The sequence below is a fragment of the Littorina saxatilis genome, linkage group LG16, assembly GCF_037325665.1.
Source record: "Littorina saxatilis isolate snail1 linkage group LG16, US_GU_Lsax_2.0, whole genome shotgun sequence".
Classification (NCBI taxonomy): domain Eukaryota; kingdom Metazoa; phylum Mollusca; class Gastropoda; order Littorinimorpha; family Littorinidae; genus Littorina; species Littorina saxatilis.
In genome coordinates this window covers 17,350,867-17,368,366 of record NC_090260.1, presented here as the reverse complement: position 1 = coordinate 17,368,366, position 17,500 = coordinate 17,350,867, and the positions used below count along the sequence as shown (strand labels likewise).

General features: G+C 42.1%; 1 protein-coding gene and 2 long non-coding RNA genes across 5 annotated transcripts in view; 2 read left to right on the top strand and 1 right to left on the bottom strand.

Annotated features, from left to right (window-relative positions):
- Nucleotides 1-17,500, bottom strand: part of LOC138950551 (uncharacterized) — a 149,867-nt gene that overhangs the window by 13,585 nt on the left and 118,782 nt on the right. The window lies entirely within an intron of this gene.
- LOC138950560 (uncharacterized) overlaps nt 1-17,500 on the top strand; it is a 173,662-nt gene that overhangs the window by 53,107 nt on the left and 103,055 nt on the right. The window lies entirely within an intron of this gene.
- On the top strand, nt 2,775-10,938 carry LOC138950535 (uncharacterized). Its single transcript, XR_011450710.1, has 5 exons — nt 2,775-3,838; nt 5,346-5,462; nt 6,306-6,411; nt 7,162-7,314; nt 8,267-10,938. It is a non-coding gene; the product is annotated as an uncharacterized lncRNA (long non-coding RNA).

The following is a 17,500-nucleotide window of genomic DNA, read 5'->3' as shown; positions in this document are numbered from 1 at the left end:
GTGTGTGTGCGCGTGTTGATTGTTTTAGTGTAAGCAGACGTACGTGCGTGCGTGTGCGTGCGTGTGTGTGGGGGGGTGTATTTAAGTGTATGCGTACGTGCGTGCGTCTGTGTAATTTTTGTTTAAGTGCGTGCGTGCGTGCGTGCGTGCGTGCGTGCGTGCGTGCGTGCGTGCGTGTTTGTGTCGGGTGATGGGGGAGGGCGGTAGTGTGTTTGTGGATATGAGTCGAGTGTGTGTGTGTGTGTTTTGGGGGAGGGGTTCGTTGGGGGAGAGGATAAGTGCGTCTATGGATCTGTATGTGTGTTAAAGTGTATGCGTGCGTGTGTGGGGGAACTACAGATTGGGGGGGGGGGGGGAGTTGGCGCGTCTTTGGATCTGTGTGTGTGTGTGTGTATGTGTGTGTGTGTGTGTGTGTTGATTGTTTTAGTGTAAGCGGACGTACGTGCGTGCGTGCGTGTGCGTGCGTGTGTGTGTGTGTGTGTGTGTGTGGGGTGTATTTAAGTGTATGCGCGCGTGTGTGTGTGCGTGTGTGTGATGTTTGTTTAATTGCATGCATGCGTGCGTGCGTGCGTGCGTGCGTGCGTGCGTGTTTGTGTCGGGTGATGGAGGAGGGTGGTTGTGTGTAGGTGGATATGAGTGTGTGTGTGTTTTGGGGGAGGGGTTCGTTGGAGGTGAGGATAAGTGTGTCTGTGAATCTGTATGTGTGTTAAAGTGTATGCGTGTGTGTGTGGGGGAACTAGAGATTGGGGGGGGGGGAGTTGACGCGTCTTTGGATCTGTGTGCGTGTGTGCGTGTGTGTGTGTGTCTTTGTGTGTGCTTGTGTGTGTGTGTGTGTGTGTGTGTGTGTGTGTGTGTGTGTGTGTGTGTGTGTGTGTGTGTGTGTGTGTTCATTGTTTCAGTGTAAGTGTACGTGCGTGCGTGCGTGTGTGTGTGGGAATGTTAGTGTGCCTGTGGATCTGTTTTAGTGTGTGTGTGTGTGTGTGTGTGTGTGTGTGTGTGTGTGTGTGTGTGTGTGTTGTGTTTATGTGTTTGCGCGTGTGTTTGTGTGCGCGTGCGCGTGTGTTTGTGTGCGCACGTAGAGTTGTAACTATGCGTGCGTGTACGTGCGTGTGTGTGTGTGTGTGTGGGAATGTTAGTGTGTGTGTGGATCTGTTTAGTCGTGTGTGTGTATGTGTGTGTGTGTGTGTGTTTATGTGTTTGCGCGTGTGTTTGTGTGTGCGTGCGCGTGTGTTTGTGTGCGCACGTAGAGTTGTAACTGTCGGGGAAGGGCTATGGATTTGGAGCATTGTTTCCAAATGATTTCCAGTTTATCTTTACTCCAAGAAGTTGTGTACGTGTTGTTTGTTCTCTGTTCAGTGAGCTCAATGTAGGTGTGCTAACACAGGGATTACAATAGAAAGTGTTGCTGCCAAGGCACACACACACACACAAACACGCACACACACACACACATACACACACACACTATGATACACACACACACACACACACAGACACACACAGACACACAGACACACACACACACATACCCCCCCCCCCCACACACACACACATCAAAGCACCCACACATGCTCGCGCAGATGAACTGTCAAAAATGAAGAAAACAAGATTTCAAATTCATCATACGTAGAATGTATTAATCATTTAAGAACCGGAATAGTTTTGACACTGAATTGATATCACAGTATTTGTTGTTTTTTAGCAAAATATCCCAAAACAGTTCTCAGCGGTAGACGTATGGTATCAAAATGATATTTCCTCTCTCTCTCCCCCTTTCCCACTCTCTCTGTCCATCTCTCTGTCCTTCTCTGTCTCTGTATTTGTTCTCTCTCTCTCTCTCTCTCTCTCTCTCTCGAGGTATTACACACCGGTACGACCGAACATAAGGTATCAATAAACTCCTCTTGTGCAGCGGGTTGAAAGTATACCCTGATCCCTCGGAGATATACCTCCACTCCGGTCTGAACGACCTCACGTGACATGTTATATGGTAGAAGAGCATGCTGTCGCTTATTCTCCTTCTGAAGATGAGGTATACCCTCAGTTCGGTTAGACTGAAACGATGCTCAAGCAGTGGAATTTGTGTGTGGTTTGTTTCAGAGCAAAATGTTATTTTATCCAAACAAGAAGATATTCTCGCGCACCGCCTTGTTCAGGATATCCACAAGTTGACAATGATGTGTGCGAAATAAATAAACAATGAAACGAACAAGAACGGACGGACGGACGGGCAGACTGACGGACGGACTGACGGACGGACTGACGGACGGACCGACGGGCAGATTGAGGGACGGACCGATCGATGGACGGACGGAGGGACGGGGGGAGGGGGGGGGCGGCGGGAGGGGGGGGGGTGGCGTTACGGGTAACCCCTCCTGATCCGGTCCTGCAGGGTATTCCTTCAACCCTCTGCACAAGAGGAATCTATTGATACAGACTGAAGGACGGACGGACTGACGGACGGACTGATGGACTGACAGACAGACTGTCGGACGGACCGTATGGACGGACATACGGACGGACTAAAAGGACGAAGGAACGAATAAACGAAGGAAATAACGAAGGAACGAAAGAGCGAACGAACCAACCCACGAATGAACGAACGAACGAACGAACGAACGAGCAAACAAACAAACAAACAAACAAACAAATAAACAAGCAAACAATAAACAATAATTGTGTGCAATCTGGCCCATTTTCAGGGCATTTGTCAAACGTTTGGAGGAGGTCCACAGTTAGGCCTGGGTGGGGGGGGGGGTTGTCCCACCAACAGGAATTCGCCCCCCCCCTCTCCCCTGTATTGGGCCCTGCACAAGAGGAATTTATTGATACGGACTGAACTTGAAGAACGGATTGACTGACGGACCGACGGACGGACGGACTGACGGACGTACTGAAGGACTGTCGGACGAACTGTCGAACGAACGAACGAACGAACAAACGAACGAACGAACTGACGAACGAACAAACTGACGAACGAACAAACAAACGAACAAATTAGCAAATGAATACATACATTCGCAGAAAGAAAAAGGCAAAAGGTACATTTGTGGAGTCAGTAAGGGGGGTGGGTGGGCTTCCGGAACCCAGGAACCTTGGGAATCCCCCCTGGCCTAGAACACACACACACTGATCGACACTGACACACACACTGACACACACAACTTGACGAACGCACACACACACACACAATACACACACACACACATCCACACCGGCACACACCGTCACACACACACACACACACACACGCACGCACACACACACTGTGACACACACACGTAAACACACACACCGGCAATGACACTGACACACACACACGTACCGTACACACTGACGGGCACACTGCCGGGCACACACACACACACACACACACACACACACACACACAAACACAAACACATACTGACATACTCGCAACTGACATAGCAGAGGGGGGTGGTAAGTCATTTGAACGTTTAATTTCTTTTGTCACAAATTTAACTACCCATCAACAATTACAAACCGTTCCTTGTGTTTTTATTTTGAGATAGTTTTGTATTTTTAGTCACTGCAGCGAAGGGACATCACTCCCGCCACCTTATCTGTATCTTCTTCTGCTTCTTGCCGCAACACGTGGAGACCAGTCCAAATCGTCCAAATGTAGTGGTCATCTGCAGAGACGCCGCCGTGCCGTACAGCTTATCCTGGATGGGAGTCGGGATTCGCTTTTTTTGCACTGCCATTGATGCCAAGAACGGAGCAGCCATGCAGGGTCATTTCAATTTTCATCCAGGAATGGCACAAGCGAGCCAAACCGGCCGATGGTCTTTCGACTCCATGGAGACAGCTGGTGAAGGTAATACTATTTTTATTCCTACATTTGTTGACGACAGAGTGCAACGTTTCTAAAATATGATCGGTGCTAACAGAGCAGCAGGAATATACGTGCCCTTGATGACTTGGTCACTTTCGGTTTCACGGTACCAGTAAAGTCGATCGAACCCCCCCCCCCCCCCCCCTTCCTTTTAGGACCTAAACAAATCTGAAAAAATCAGGTCTTGAAAGGAAGAAGTCTTGAGATGAGAGTAAATATAGAGAGGTTGTGGACAGACAAATCTGAGAAAACAGGGTCTTAAAAGGGAGGGAGTCTTTAATCAGGGGATATTAAAAGTGTTGTTCCACTGTACTACCAAAAAGAGGGGATACTGTTTGATGTTACTGTAAAGACTTACAGTACTTAACACTGTTCTCTCCGATTGCCAGTGTTTGTACTTTGTAACAGATTGTATGACCGGCACGGTTGGCCTTGTGGTAAGGCGCCCGCCCCGTGATCGGGAGGTCGTGGGTTCGAACCCCGGCCGGGTCATACCTAAGACTTTAAAATTGGCAATCTAGTGGCTGCTCCGCCTGGCGTCTGGCATTATGGGGTTAGTGCTAGGACTGGTTGGTCCGGTGTCAGAATAATGTGACTGGGTGAGACACGAAGCCTGTGCTGCGACTTCTGTCTTGTGTGTGGCGCACGTTAAATGTCAAAGCAGCACCGCCCTGATTGGCCCTTCGTGGTCGACTGGGCGTTAAGCAAACAAACAAACAGATTGTATCCTGAAATTTAGCACTCCATGTGTTAACATTTCCACTTCCAGGTCTGTAGTGTGCAAACGTGTTGTCACTGTTACAGCTGAAATGAACTAACAAGAATACTAGTCTGATGTACATAAAATATGGGAGAGGTTTGGGGTCGGGGGTGGATGGCAAGCATAACATTGATAAATGACTATAGTTTTGCAGTGGTTTGCTCTCTTGTACTATGTATGAGTGTTAACAGCAATTGTTTATAATTTGTTACTCAACTTACTGTAAGTGTAAGGACTATTACTATTAGCTTTTCTCAGCAACTGCAAACAATTGTGACTTAATTGCAAGAGCGCTTCATTAAACATTGGGACACTTCTTTTGGTTTTTTTAATGGCTATAGTGTAGAAACTAGAAATGCTGAGATACATTAATGTAGTCATGAACAACAGCAACAACAAAAACAAGAACATGTTTTGAATTCTGATAGCTAATGAAACTGACAGCTTGATTAGAATTATGTAGTTTTTGCAATTGCTGACTGAGTTGCATCCTTTGGTTTTACCTTGCATTGATTATCACCTTTGCTGACAATTGACTCATTGAGTGCAGTATTGAGTAACGTATAGTTATTTTATTTCAAGTTAACTTCTGGCTCTGCATGGTGTTAATCCTACTCAAACTTAGTCAAAGTAAGGTATCATTATTTATGAATAATGTGAAGTTGAAGATACAAATTAATGAGAAAGTTTGTGTATTTTTCTGTACACTCTTGCTATTTACTGTTTCAGTGCTGAACCATTTGCTTGAATGCTTGATCAGATGATGACAGAGTGACACCTGGTGGTACCCAATAAAACTGCCTTTGCTGCTATAAAGTCTACAAGAAATTTCTACAATTCAGAACAGTAAGTGCATGAGGTTCCATTTTAAGCTGTCAAGAGTAAATCTCAGGAATAGATTAGAAGATTTAGTTATGTCACACGTCTTGCTTTCTTGACTTTTCTCACACTCTCTTGTCAGACTCAGAGAGTGCATGATTGTACATTTTTTTTACAGTAATTTTTTATGTTCCTAATTGGAAAACAAATGTGTCATAATCTTAGTGTTTAGGATTACTATATGGCAGAGAGAATCATGGAAATGATTGGGCGATGGGGGTGTGTCGCTGGTGTGCAAGAGGGTGGGTGGGTGTGGAGAGAGTAGTGATGGTAGTCAACTACTAACTAAAAGATTACTGATTGCATACATTTAGTGTTTATTGATTTGGAGGGTGGGGGAGGAAGGCAAGCAGTATTATTACATGTGTATGGGTATACTAGTTGTGCATGTTCCAAATGGGGGTGGAGGTTGGCATGGCAAGCAATAGCTCAGTCGGTATAGTGGCCTTGAAACCGGTTGTGGGGATTTATTTCTCAGAATTGACGTTGTGCAGACTCTGCTTGGTTTCTGAATAGCTTATTAAGCCTGTGACTGTGTGCATACATAAAGATCTCAAGTTCACAGTTTCAGGGCTTGGAATTAATGGAAACATCAACACACATGTAGGAAAAACTCAAAAAAAGGAGGGGGTGGGGGGAGTTTGGTCCCACGGTAGTGTTTGAATGAAAGCAATCTTACTTTTTAAGAGGGTAATCTTGCAGGACTATGATTCTTACATTGGTAGTTGACTAGTGTAGTTGTGGTTTTGTACTAGTGAGGAATGTCATCTATGTCATGTGATTTCTTGCTTCTTCTTTTTGTGTGTGCAGCTAAAGATGTTGGACCTTGCCTACAGCCTAGTTTTGCATAGATCTCCAACACCGTGGCTTTACTCTGAGACACCACAGAAAACACAGCCTTTTCTGCTGCTGAAAGGTAAACATTAGGTTAAATTTGTGTTTGTTTTGATTTGTATGTTTTCCTTTTGTAGTCTATGGCAGGAGATTTGTGCAGGTGTACAAATGGTAGAGGTGTCAGAGGAAATGTCCACTTGTTACTTGTCTCTATATCAGTATATATGTATCACAAATACGCATCAAATGTACTGGTAGAGACCACATGGACAATTTCAAGCACTTTTCTGCCAGGGGTAGGGTCAGCTATGTAAGAATCATGTCTTACTCTGTTCATGCAAAAATAAGGTTCTGCATTTGAATGAGTTTGAATCAGGCACCTGTGTTTTTGCTCTTGTTTGTGCCCTCTTGTGAACTGTTAACTTATGAACAACCACCCCAGCAAGCAACTCTTTACTGTTCTGAGCACAACAGAAGGGCGCATGGTCTGGGCATATGGATGGTAAACACATCTCATGCACAAGTACAGGCCTGAAAGTGGCGAGTATTTTCAATTACTCGCCATGGCGAGTAAAAATCATGTAAATGGTGAGTAGAAATGTTAATCTACTCCCCACATGCGAGTAAAGTTGATAAAACAAATGGTTGTTTTGACGAGTAAAGTTTCAGTAAATTATGAGAAGTACATGTACTAGCAGTGCTTCATTTTGTGGACTTTCAGTGCTGAAGTATGATTGTGTGGATTGATCATTTTGTATTCTGTTATTCAGATTGCCACTTGCTTTCTTTTACATATATTTACAAGATGGTGGCTGATTTGTGTGTGTTGCAGAACACAGGTCCATGAATAAAAGAACCCAGCTGGTATTCTTCATTCATGGAAAATGAAAGGAAATTTATCAGCCAGGATTCGCCACTCACTCTGCTAAGGGGGAACCCCGGTCAGCCCTACAGTGGATGAACAGCTTGGTCCTTGGAGGGAAAGGTAACTACTGCAGCACTTTAGAAGGGGTCTATGTCGACCAACAGTGGCTGTATTCCCTGTATGTTAATTTCCTGTACATATACAGGGAATATACTTCCGTTAGACGCCATGGAGTTACTTCAAGCTTACGAAAGTGAAAGTGATTCAATGGACGAGAGTACCAGCGAGGAAAACATAATACCAGGCTGTTGGGGGTGGGGGTGCAGATGTTTCTTTAACTAAATCCGTTTTGATAAACGGTCGAAGCATGTTTTGCTTGACTGGATGCCGCACGCGAATTCAGGATTTTAAATAGATTCTCCTATCTAACCGCAGTCACGCGCTTGGCGCAAGATTGTACGATATTATACTTCTTTACAGAAAATCCAACTGTATTCCCGGTACACAGGGAAAACACCTATGGCTATGGGGAATACACCTTCTTTTGGTCGACATAGACCCCTTCAACCTTACAATATGTGAATGTGTAGAATATTATGCTTTTGCTTAAAGCTTGTTACATATGACTAAGACAGAAATGTTAATCATTCCTTTGGTGCAAATCATAAAAAGAACAATAGCGATCTGATGTACTGTGGATCAATCGAGGAAAAGGTGTGTATGACCTAGAAGAAACTGGTTTTGAAAGTGCTGAGGATGGATGGAACATTGATGCAATATTATTTACTACATTGAACCTGGGTTTCAAACTGAAGTGCTTTTTTATGCTTCTTGTTATATATATGGTCTCGATTGACTCCTGTGTTCAAGAGACTGTAAACAACCATAAACAATCTTGTGTTGTTATGTGGTGGTGGTTTGCTGTTGTCTAGCATCTACCCGTAATTGGCTTTATCAAATGCACCAGAAACGAGCATGAGTTTGTCGGATTAGTGAACTGTTTGAAAAACTTTAATGTATTTGTGGTTGACAGGTTGTTATTATTTCTATATTGTGTTCTTCTTTTTCTCAGGTGGGCTGTCTTCTGAAACATATGAATCGGGAGCGTCACATCTTTCTTCCTGAGACATCCCCTCTTGAAAATGGTGTGGCGTTTAGCTGAATGGAAACGTGGCAGTGTCCTGTTTTTCATAGCTTCGATGCGCGAAGTTGGGGATTTCAGCAGAGAATTTATTGATTGATTAATTAATTAGTTATTTGAGGTCACCTCACTCCTTAGTGTTATTTAGGGGGATGGGGGGGGGGGGGGGTGGTGTTGGCCTGGATCTTGTTAGTGAACTTTCTTTCTGGCAACTCGCATCAGAAATTCCAGGTTTGCTTTCAAGGCAATAGACGGTTTTTGAAAATAATTCTGTTAGGATTATCAGCAGTCCGGAGGTGTAAAAATCCCTGTACTGCAGTCAGGTTTTTCAAAACATCTCGAGCACGCTCTACGCCTCTGACGGGCTGTATCCCACAATCGGGACAAACGACCAACTTGGATGTGTATGCCATGCGCACAATATGATACCCCTTGCCTTTAAAAATCAGCGGTCACGAGTTCATCAGAGTTCAGAATTTGTTGTGTAAAAGATAGACGCTGTCAGCTAGCCATTCGTGGCTCAGGTGATTATGTAGCGCACGCCGCACAGCATACACATCACAGTCAGTCGCTTGTCCTGATCGCAGGATAGCGTGAAACATGCTCCGGGAGACTGCCAATAATCCTTACATAGTTATTTAAAGAAATTGTGTATTGGTACAGCATGTTATGCATGTACTAAGATAGCTATTTGTAAATATTTGGTAGATATTTATGGTGGTGTCCCGAATTGCTCCCTCCCAATTTGCCCCATCCCATATGGTCCCCAATTATTCTTGCATTTTGCTGTGAGTAACATAACGTGTGCAAAGGCATTTGTCTGAAGCGCATTTCCAAAAAGACCCCCCGCGGGTTAGGGGGAAGAATTTACCCGATGCTCCCCAGCATGTCGTAAGAGGCGACTAACGGATTCTGTTTCTCCTTTTACCCTTGTTAAGTGTTTCTTATATAGTCAATGTTTGTACAGATTTTAGTCAAGCAGTATGTAAGAAATGTTAAGTCCTTTGTACTGGAAACTTGCATTCTCCCAGTAAGGTAGTATATTGTACTACGTTGCAAGCCCCTGGAGCATTTTTTTTATTAGTGCTTTTGTGAACAAGAAACAATTAACAAGTGGCTCTATCCCATCTCCCCCCCTTTCCCTGTCGCGATATAACCTTCGTTAAACACCAATTAAAGAAAGAATTTCCAAAAAGCATAGTTACCATTTGTTTTTTTAAATCTGAATCCGTGACTGTTGTTCTTGAATTCTCTTTCGTTTAGGTTTCCAAAAATGCTGATATAAAGGGGAAGGATAGTTGAAACTGTAACCGTTTACATTTTGCTCCCAGATTTGCAGTTGTTGTTTTTACTAGGAGTTTGGACGGGCTCGGTGTTCTTGTGGATAAGACATCGGCCTCCTATTCAGAAGGTCATGAGTCAAAATCGCGGCCGCCTGGTAGGTTAAAGGTGGAGAATTTTCTGATCTCCAAGGTCATTGCTTATGTGCAGACCTGCTAGTGCCTTATCCTCCTTCGTGTGTACACGCAAGCACAAGACCAAGTGCGCACGGAAAAGATCCTGTAACCCATGTCAGAGTTTGGTGGGTTATAGAAACACAAAAATACCCTGCATGCTTCCCCCGAAAGCGGCGTATGGCTGCCTGAATGGTGGGGTAAAAACGGTCATACACGTAAAAATCCACTCGTGCAAATTTGTGAGTGAACGTGGGAGTTTCAGCCCATGAGCGAAGAAGAAGAAGAACTATGAGTTTTACTCTTTTAAAAAAATGATTTTCAAATTCGAAGATTGCCACAACAGTAGTCTATCTCATCCGACTTGAACCCTTCAGACTCCCTGTACATGTACTTGCAGTTTAAACTCATATTTTGTCTGAGAATAGTTTTCAAATGCAAAGTCCTTCAGAAAAAACTGCGAGATAAAAATCTGGAGTGCTAATATCGTGTTGGTGTATCGTGTCAGTGGCCGAGTGGTAACGCACTTGCGCTCGGAAGCGAGAGGTTGCGAGTTCGACCCTGGGTCAGGGCGTTAGCAATTTTCTGCCCCCTTTCCTAACCTAGGTGGTGGGTTCAAGTCTTTCGGATGAGACGAAAAACCGAGGTCCCTTCGTGTACACTACATTGGGGTGTGCACGTTAAAGATCCCACGATTGACAAAAGGGTCTTTCCTGGCAAAATTGTATAGGCATAGATAAATTTTTCATAAAAATGTCCACCAAAATACCCGTGTGACTTGGAATAATAGGCCGTGAAAAGCAGGATATGCGCCGAAATGGCTGCGATCTGCTGGCCGATGTGAATGCGTGATGTATTGTGTAAAACAATATTCCATCTCACACGGCATAAATAAATCCCTGTGCCTTGAATATGTGCGCGATATAAATTGCATAAAATAAAATTAAAATAAAATCCCCGAGCTTAGAACTGTACCCACAGAATACGCGCAATATAAGCCTCATATTGATTGGTATGTAAGAAATGTTAAAGTCCTTTGTACTGGAAACTTGCATTCTCCCAGTAAGGTAGTATATTGTACTACGTTGCAAGCCCCTGGAGCAATTTTTTAGATTAGTGCTTTTGTGAACAAGAAACAATTAACAAGTGGCTCTATCCCATCCCCCATCCCCCCCCCCCCCCCCCCCCCCCTCTTTCCCCGTCGCGATATAACCTTGAACGGTTGAAAACGACGTTAAACACCAAATATAGAAAGAAAGAATAATCTTTGAACAGCATTTGGTTGGAAAATGAAAGTCTTCACAAAGCTATCTTCTTCTATTTGTGTGGGTTAATAAATAGGATTTAACATAACAATGTGGTACTGGTATGGGTTTTGTAAAGTGATTACTCAACTTTCTGTGAATTGTACCTTCGTGGTGATCATGCTACACACTGGGTAATTCAAGCACAGAAAATAATATTTCTTAATAATTTGGCCTTATAAATGTACTCCGTGACTGTATTTGTATATGGTGAAAAGGAGAAGATATAAAATTTGTGAAATAGGACTTCGTATTTGGTTTTGTCATAATGAATTTGTTGTTTGTGTGTGTGTGTGTGTGTGTGTGTGTGTGTGTGTGTGTGTGTGTGTGTGTGTGTGTGAGCATGCATGCGTGCTTATGTGTGAGTGCACAATTGTGTGTGTGTATTAATCCAGCAGAAACAGCTTCTCTTCCATACATTTGAATCATTTATATTGATACCACATGGAGACTATTCTGAACACACAAGCGTGGTTTTCTCTCTACAGTGCTTTTCCTAAAGTTAAATATTGAATTTTTGAATTTAAAAGTTTTTGGCACACCACTTTAAGATAATGCTCAAGGAAAATAAATAGTCTTCTTTTTTCATTAACGCTTTTTCTCACAGTGATGTGTCAATATCTCAGACGCAAATCCAGAGTCATGCACCGTTTTATGCTTGGGAAGCGCACTATACTCACTTTGGTAACGGTCACTGTTAGAAACATGCATACCAATCAATCAATTAAGCGAAAATGAATGATAAGATTCGATTATGTTCTTCTTTTTGTGCACAGGCGGTTATATACAAACGTGCATAGTGTCAAAAGAAATCACACACACACACACACACACACACACTGAAAGTATGAAGAAGCCCCTCCAACTTTTGGTTGAGTTTGACTGCATTACCTTGAGGAGACTGACGACACTTCACAATGGAAAAAATAATAACTTTTACATTTCAGTGATTTGTTTTAAGTACAAAAGTACAAGTGAAAGTAGAAATAAATTAATGTGACACTATCCCGTAATCACATATCAGGGTCAACTATAATCAGTCCATTGGTTTACAAAACTTTATTCAATTTGTTATCATGACAGAAACAATGCATTGTTTTTTTAAGATAACTCAAGCATAAATGCTTATTTTAAGTCATCCTGGTATGTACATAACAAAGTTTAGCATGATGGCGGACTAGATACATTTACTCATTTCAGACAACGAAAACAAACAGACAAACCTGATGCGCAAGCAATCAAAAAATGGAGGGGGTGGTAGTACAGAACTTGGTGGGGGTAAAAACAAGAAACAAAAAGAAATGGGGTACGAGAGAACAGAATTCAGCATAAGGGGGAAAAAAAGGACGACGAAGACTTGGAGCGCCAGAAATGTTGGAAGAGTGGGTCACGTCACAATAATATTAAATGCACAGAAGACACACACGCAAAGTTAATACATTTTGTGATCGGCGAAAATGGCACTAAATTACATAACGATTGGGCCATAATCGATAAGTCGAAACAAGGACACAAAACACGAGAGAAATTACGAAGAACAATTGGTCAGGCAGCATTTGTCTCATGACAGTGTCAAATGAACATTATGAATAAAATGTAGAGGCTCATGTACGGAACATGCCTGTTTGTCTTAATAAATTCTTGTACAGTTATGAATATGGTCTGATTGACATTCCGGGAATATTGCGGGATGCCTTTCAATAATATTTCAATAAACTTATAATCAGTTATCAATTGACAATAATCGTACATCTCTACACAAGGGTCAATGCAACAAATAGTGCTCAGCAGTCTCCCTTGGGTAACCGCACTCACATTTGGGGCATTCCTTGAGGTGCCGCTGACATAAATCAAAATTCAAATCACTCATACCAATACGCAGTCTGCAATTATGGACTTTTTCAAATCTATCTCCAAAATAATAATGACATGGTACTTTAAAATCAACGTTGATTGCAGTAAAGTAATTGACTGACAATTAGGGTTGTATGTGGGGTGCCTAAAATTTGAACTTTTCTTATTCCCGAATATTTTTTGTGGGCGCAGAAGCACGGGGCAAATGGTATTGTTTTTTTTCTGGAGGGGGATCAGACAATATAAAACCAATTAGAGGCCGAGTTGCCTGACAGAAAGGCCAATTCTAGCCCCAGTCCATGCCGGTTACATGTAATTAGCTATGCACACATTTGAGATCGATACCCAACCTTACTGAGCATCAGTTCTTTGCGTTATTTTAATTTTCTTGTTTTTCTTTAAAATAAAAAAGGGAATGGTTTTATTGATGTCATTTTATTATGTCATTATCTAGTCAGCATAAATGACTTTTGTGGATACAGGAGAAAGTGTTAAAATGTGAAGATTTCAAGTGTGGTTTGTGGTCATCTGCTCAGTTGACCACTTAAAATGTTGTTTCATTTGATGATACGTTTTGTTTGGTGTTCCCGCTTGAATGTGACAGTAAGTTGTACAATGTTACTCTGTGTGTGTGTGTGTGTGTGTGTGTGTGTGGGGTGTGTGTGTCATGTGTGTGTGTGTGTGGTGTGTGTGTGTGTGTGTGTGTGCGTGCGTGAGTGTGTTTGTGTGTGTTGGTGTGTGTGTGTGTTTGGTAACCGGCTTTGTACAGCGGGACCACCTTATTTTGTCATGTATTTTTATTCATTCTGGAGCTTTATTAAATAAACTGCCCATTTCAATCACAACTCTGGTCTGGTCTTATTGTCAGTGTTGCATAAATGATTGTATGTGAGCTTGTGAACATACAAAGAAAAAGAAAGAAACATTCTGTGTCGAAATATCTTGACTAAAAATCAGGCGGAAGACTACACCTGTTGCATTTCCTATTATGCTCAGGCAATTATAACTGAGGGCGGAAGCGACAATGATTCGTTTTCCCCCAGATAACATTAATTTGTAGAGACGGAAAAGGAACACGCACATTCTGGAACTGATTTGTGTAAATAACTGAGAGGGTGTTTTGTCTGTTTTGTGAAACGGTCCTCACACATTTGCAAAGTTCCACAGTTAGGCAGCTGAATTAAAGCATTACATAATGCATAGTGTAAACTCTAGGCCTACTTCAAGGTCTTATTACTTCAAGATGCATACACGTGCTGTTGTATCTGTTAGTGCTTGCCGGACACCAGTGCTGATTAAAATGGCTTAGATTGTTACTAATTTGAAACTACAGTATGTCCTTTTACGCGTTGTGGCAACTGAATTTTGTTGGTACCGATGATTTATACAAAGACTTTTATCACAGGTTTCTTCCATATCAAACATTTATACTTACCTTCAAGTTCGAGTTTACCTTTACTTTCACGAGGAGAGTCTGTGTGTGTGTGTGTGTGTGTGCGTGCGTGTGTGCACGCTTAAATATTCTTGATTTTTGAACATAAGCAGTTTATCTGTCATGGAGTTGTGCGTGTTTTCATGTCTGCGTGTTCTTTTCCCCCTCTCGGCAGTCCGGCTTCAGTCATTTTATTCCTCCCCTCAAAGCAGAAAGCAGCATTGTGTTAATGTTCAGAACTTTGCCAGGTTTTTTGTTTGTTTGTTGTGCTTCTTTAATTTAGGTTTGTTGTTTGTTTAAAACACTCAAACATACGCACACATCCACACGCACACTTTTTACTTTTTAAGTTATAATAAGTATTGCATTCAGCCACGGTTTTTTTTTCAGTTGATATTCTGATTTTTGCCATTTTTTTTGTAATTTGTTTTTGTTGTGCTTGTTTGATGTAGGTTTGGTGTTGTTTGTCGTTGTTTGTTTAACACACACTCAAACACACACTAACCAGACACACACACACACCACCACCACCACCACCACAAGAATAGGTTTACACTCACTTTTTCCTCCACGTTTTAATTTTGGCAATATCATTAACCCAGGATTGCAAAGCAGGGATCATTTGTCAATTTCATAACAACGTACATACAATTTCAGCTGGTCACTTCAATAAAATGTGCATCATCACAGGTTTCTGCTGGAATGACAGTGTCTTATCTGTCAACACAAAATACACACACACAAAATGAGTGTGATGCTGTATGCCTCCTAACAGATCCTAACTTCACCCTCCAAACCTCCCTGCAGATGTATGTTCTGTGCACAAAAATAACCTTTTAAAATATACAAAATGCAAACGACATTTCTACATTTGTAGTTGTGCTGCAGACCTGTTTACCCCCATAAGTGTTTTGGAGTAATGCTCAGCCCCAAAAATAGTAATCCTGGTACAAAAATAGTAATCATCCAGCATTCGTCGCCAATTACAACGCACATGACAACTGTGTCTGCGAAACGCAATCATGCACATATATCCATCATTCACAAACAAAACACATCAGTCAGTTTTTGTAGTCATCATAATGTCAAAGAAGATTACATCAAAAGCACATGCATCACTGATTTTTTTCTTTTGCTCATAGTAGGCCTTTTCAGTGTGTCAAGCGCTTCTCTACTGTACTTGCGCTTGCTGAAGGTACTGAACTTGTCAAATTCAGGTGCACGGAGCCCCTGGGGCTTTTAGTCATACCTCAGGCAGCTATCTGTTAGAAGAACTACCAAGTTTCATTGACTTGCACCCAAAGAGTCAAGAACTGCGATTTTTTCACGAATCAATTTCGTACTCGGACCCGGCTGGTCTTGACCTATTTTTGGGATCTAAATTTAGATCAGGTAGATCACCACATCATGCACAAAAAGACACGTCACTAGCAAACTATGTCAGACATCATCATGAGTTTGTATAAAACAAAATGGAGGCCGGAATCACTCAGTTGAATCGAACTCCGACCAAACACCACGTAATAACTAGGTTAATTTATGCACTCGCGTGAACAAGAAACTGTCGAGCTTCACAGATTCGTCGTGGGTAGTTTGGGTTTGTTTTACTACCATAGGAGGATTTTTGAACTGTAAATGCACTCAGCTGCAACAAAAACGCAAAACGAAGGCTGTAAGCTGCACTGTGCCTTTAAGTAGCTCAACACAATGATCGCAGCCCAGGGTGCTAACACAGTTTGGAAGGTCAAGGTTTTATAGTATGCTTCACTAACGGGATCTTATAAAAAAGCTAAAACATTTACCACTGAAGAAAAACCATCTCTGAACAATTCAAAATTGTCACACTACTAGTTTTACATTTTAAGGATCTTGCCTAGTGCACATCTTTTTATTATGAAACATTTGTATTGTAAACAAAAGAAAACACAATGTCTTGTGATCTGTAAATGTTCTACAGGGAACTTTATACATTGTTCAAGTGAAGTACTGTACAGCCTATTTAGCTTGTTCATTTTCTCCCTATAATCTGCTACAATTCAATAAACTGCTGTAAACTTGTGTGCCCTTAAAGTAGATTTATGTCCTTCTGTGTGGGCACCTTCTTCTTCTTCTTCCTCTTCAGTGTTCAGTGTTTGCATTTGGATGTGTGCTCTCTGGCCAAGTCTTGTTGCACAGGGGTACGGGTGGCAAGAAAAGGCCACCCTCTCAGAACGTGTTGCAGAGTCTGTTCTTCCTACCCTAGCCACAGTCGCACGCTGTAGGTGCAAAACCTATCCTTTTGATGTGTACCTTCAGACAGCAGTGTTCTGTGCAAAGGCGAAAGATGGCTGTCTGTTCTGCGTGAGTAAGATGGGGCTATGGTCTTGAATGAGCTGGTAGCTGTCTGTCTTTAAAAAAAAAAAAAATAGACATCAAAGAAGCTGCAGCACCAGCCAAGTGTTGACTGTTTTCTTTATGCGTAACCTGGTCCTGGCAGTAGCTGTTGTCCATCTGTAAACAAGCAAGATCATTATTATAATATATTGATGGTGTATTTGTTTTACCCAAAAGACGATTAAAATAACATTTAATTTTTGTTTTAGTTATGTGGCATACATGCAGTGGAACGATCATATCTTGTGATATCTTCCCTCTGAGAAAAAAACTACTATTCAAAATGTACTTTTACATACTTTTTTGTTAACTTAGGCTTTTGAAGATCCACATCCAATCCTGCCACAATGTAGGCACAATCATAGGCTAAAATTGTCAGGGTTATTTACCATCGAACTGTCCCTCAACATTCTATGCTGACCCACACACATGCACACACACACTGGCACAGACACATAACTTGACTTCCACTTTGGAAGGTTATGTGATGCTTAAATCATTTGTCTTGCCACTAGTTCATCACAAGTAACCACGTGTTTATTGCTGGTATGTGCTTAAATGGAGGGATAGTCTTATCCCATGGTAAAATGTAAAAAAAAAAAAGCCTGGCAGGTGATGTGAGATGTGAGCCAAACTGTGTTCACGAAAAAGCAGCCGGCCTTTAATAACACAAAGCTGCCTCTGTACACAATTCTGCTTTTTACACATGCCTATCCCTTAACTTGATTCATACCAAAAATCAAGCCTG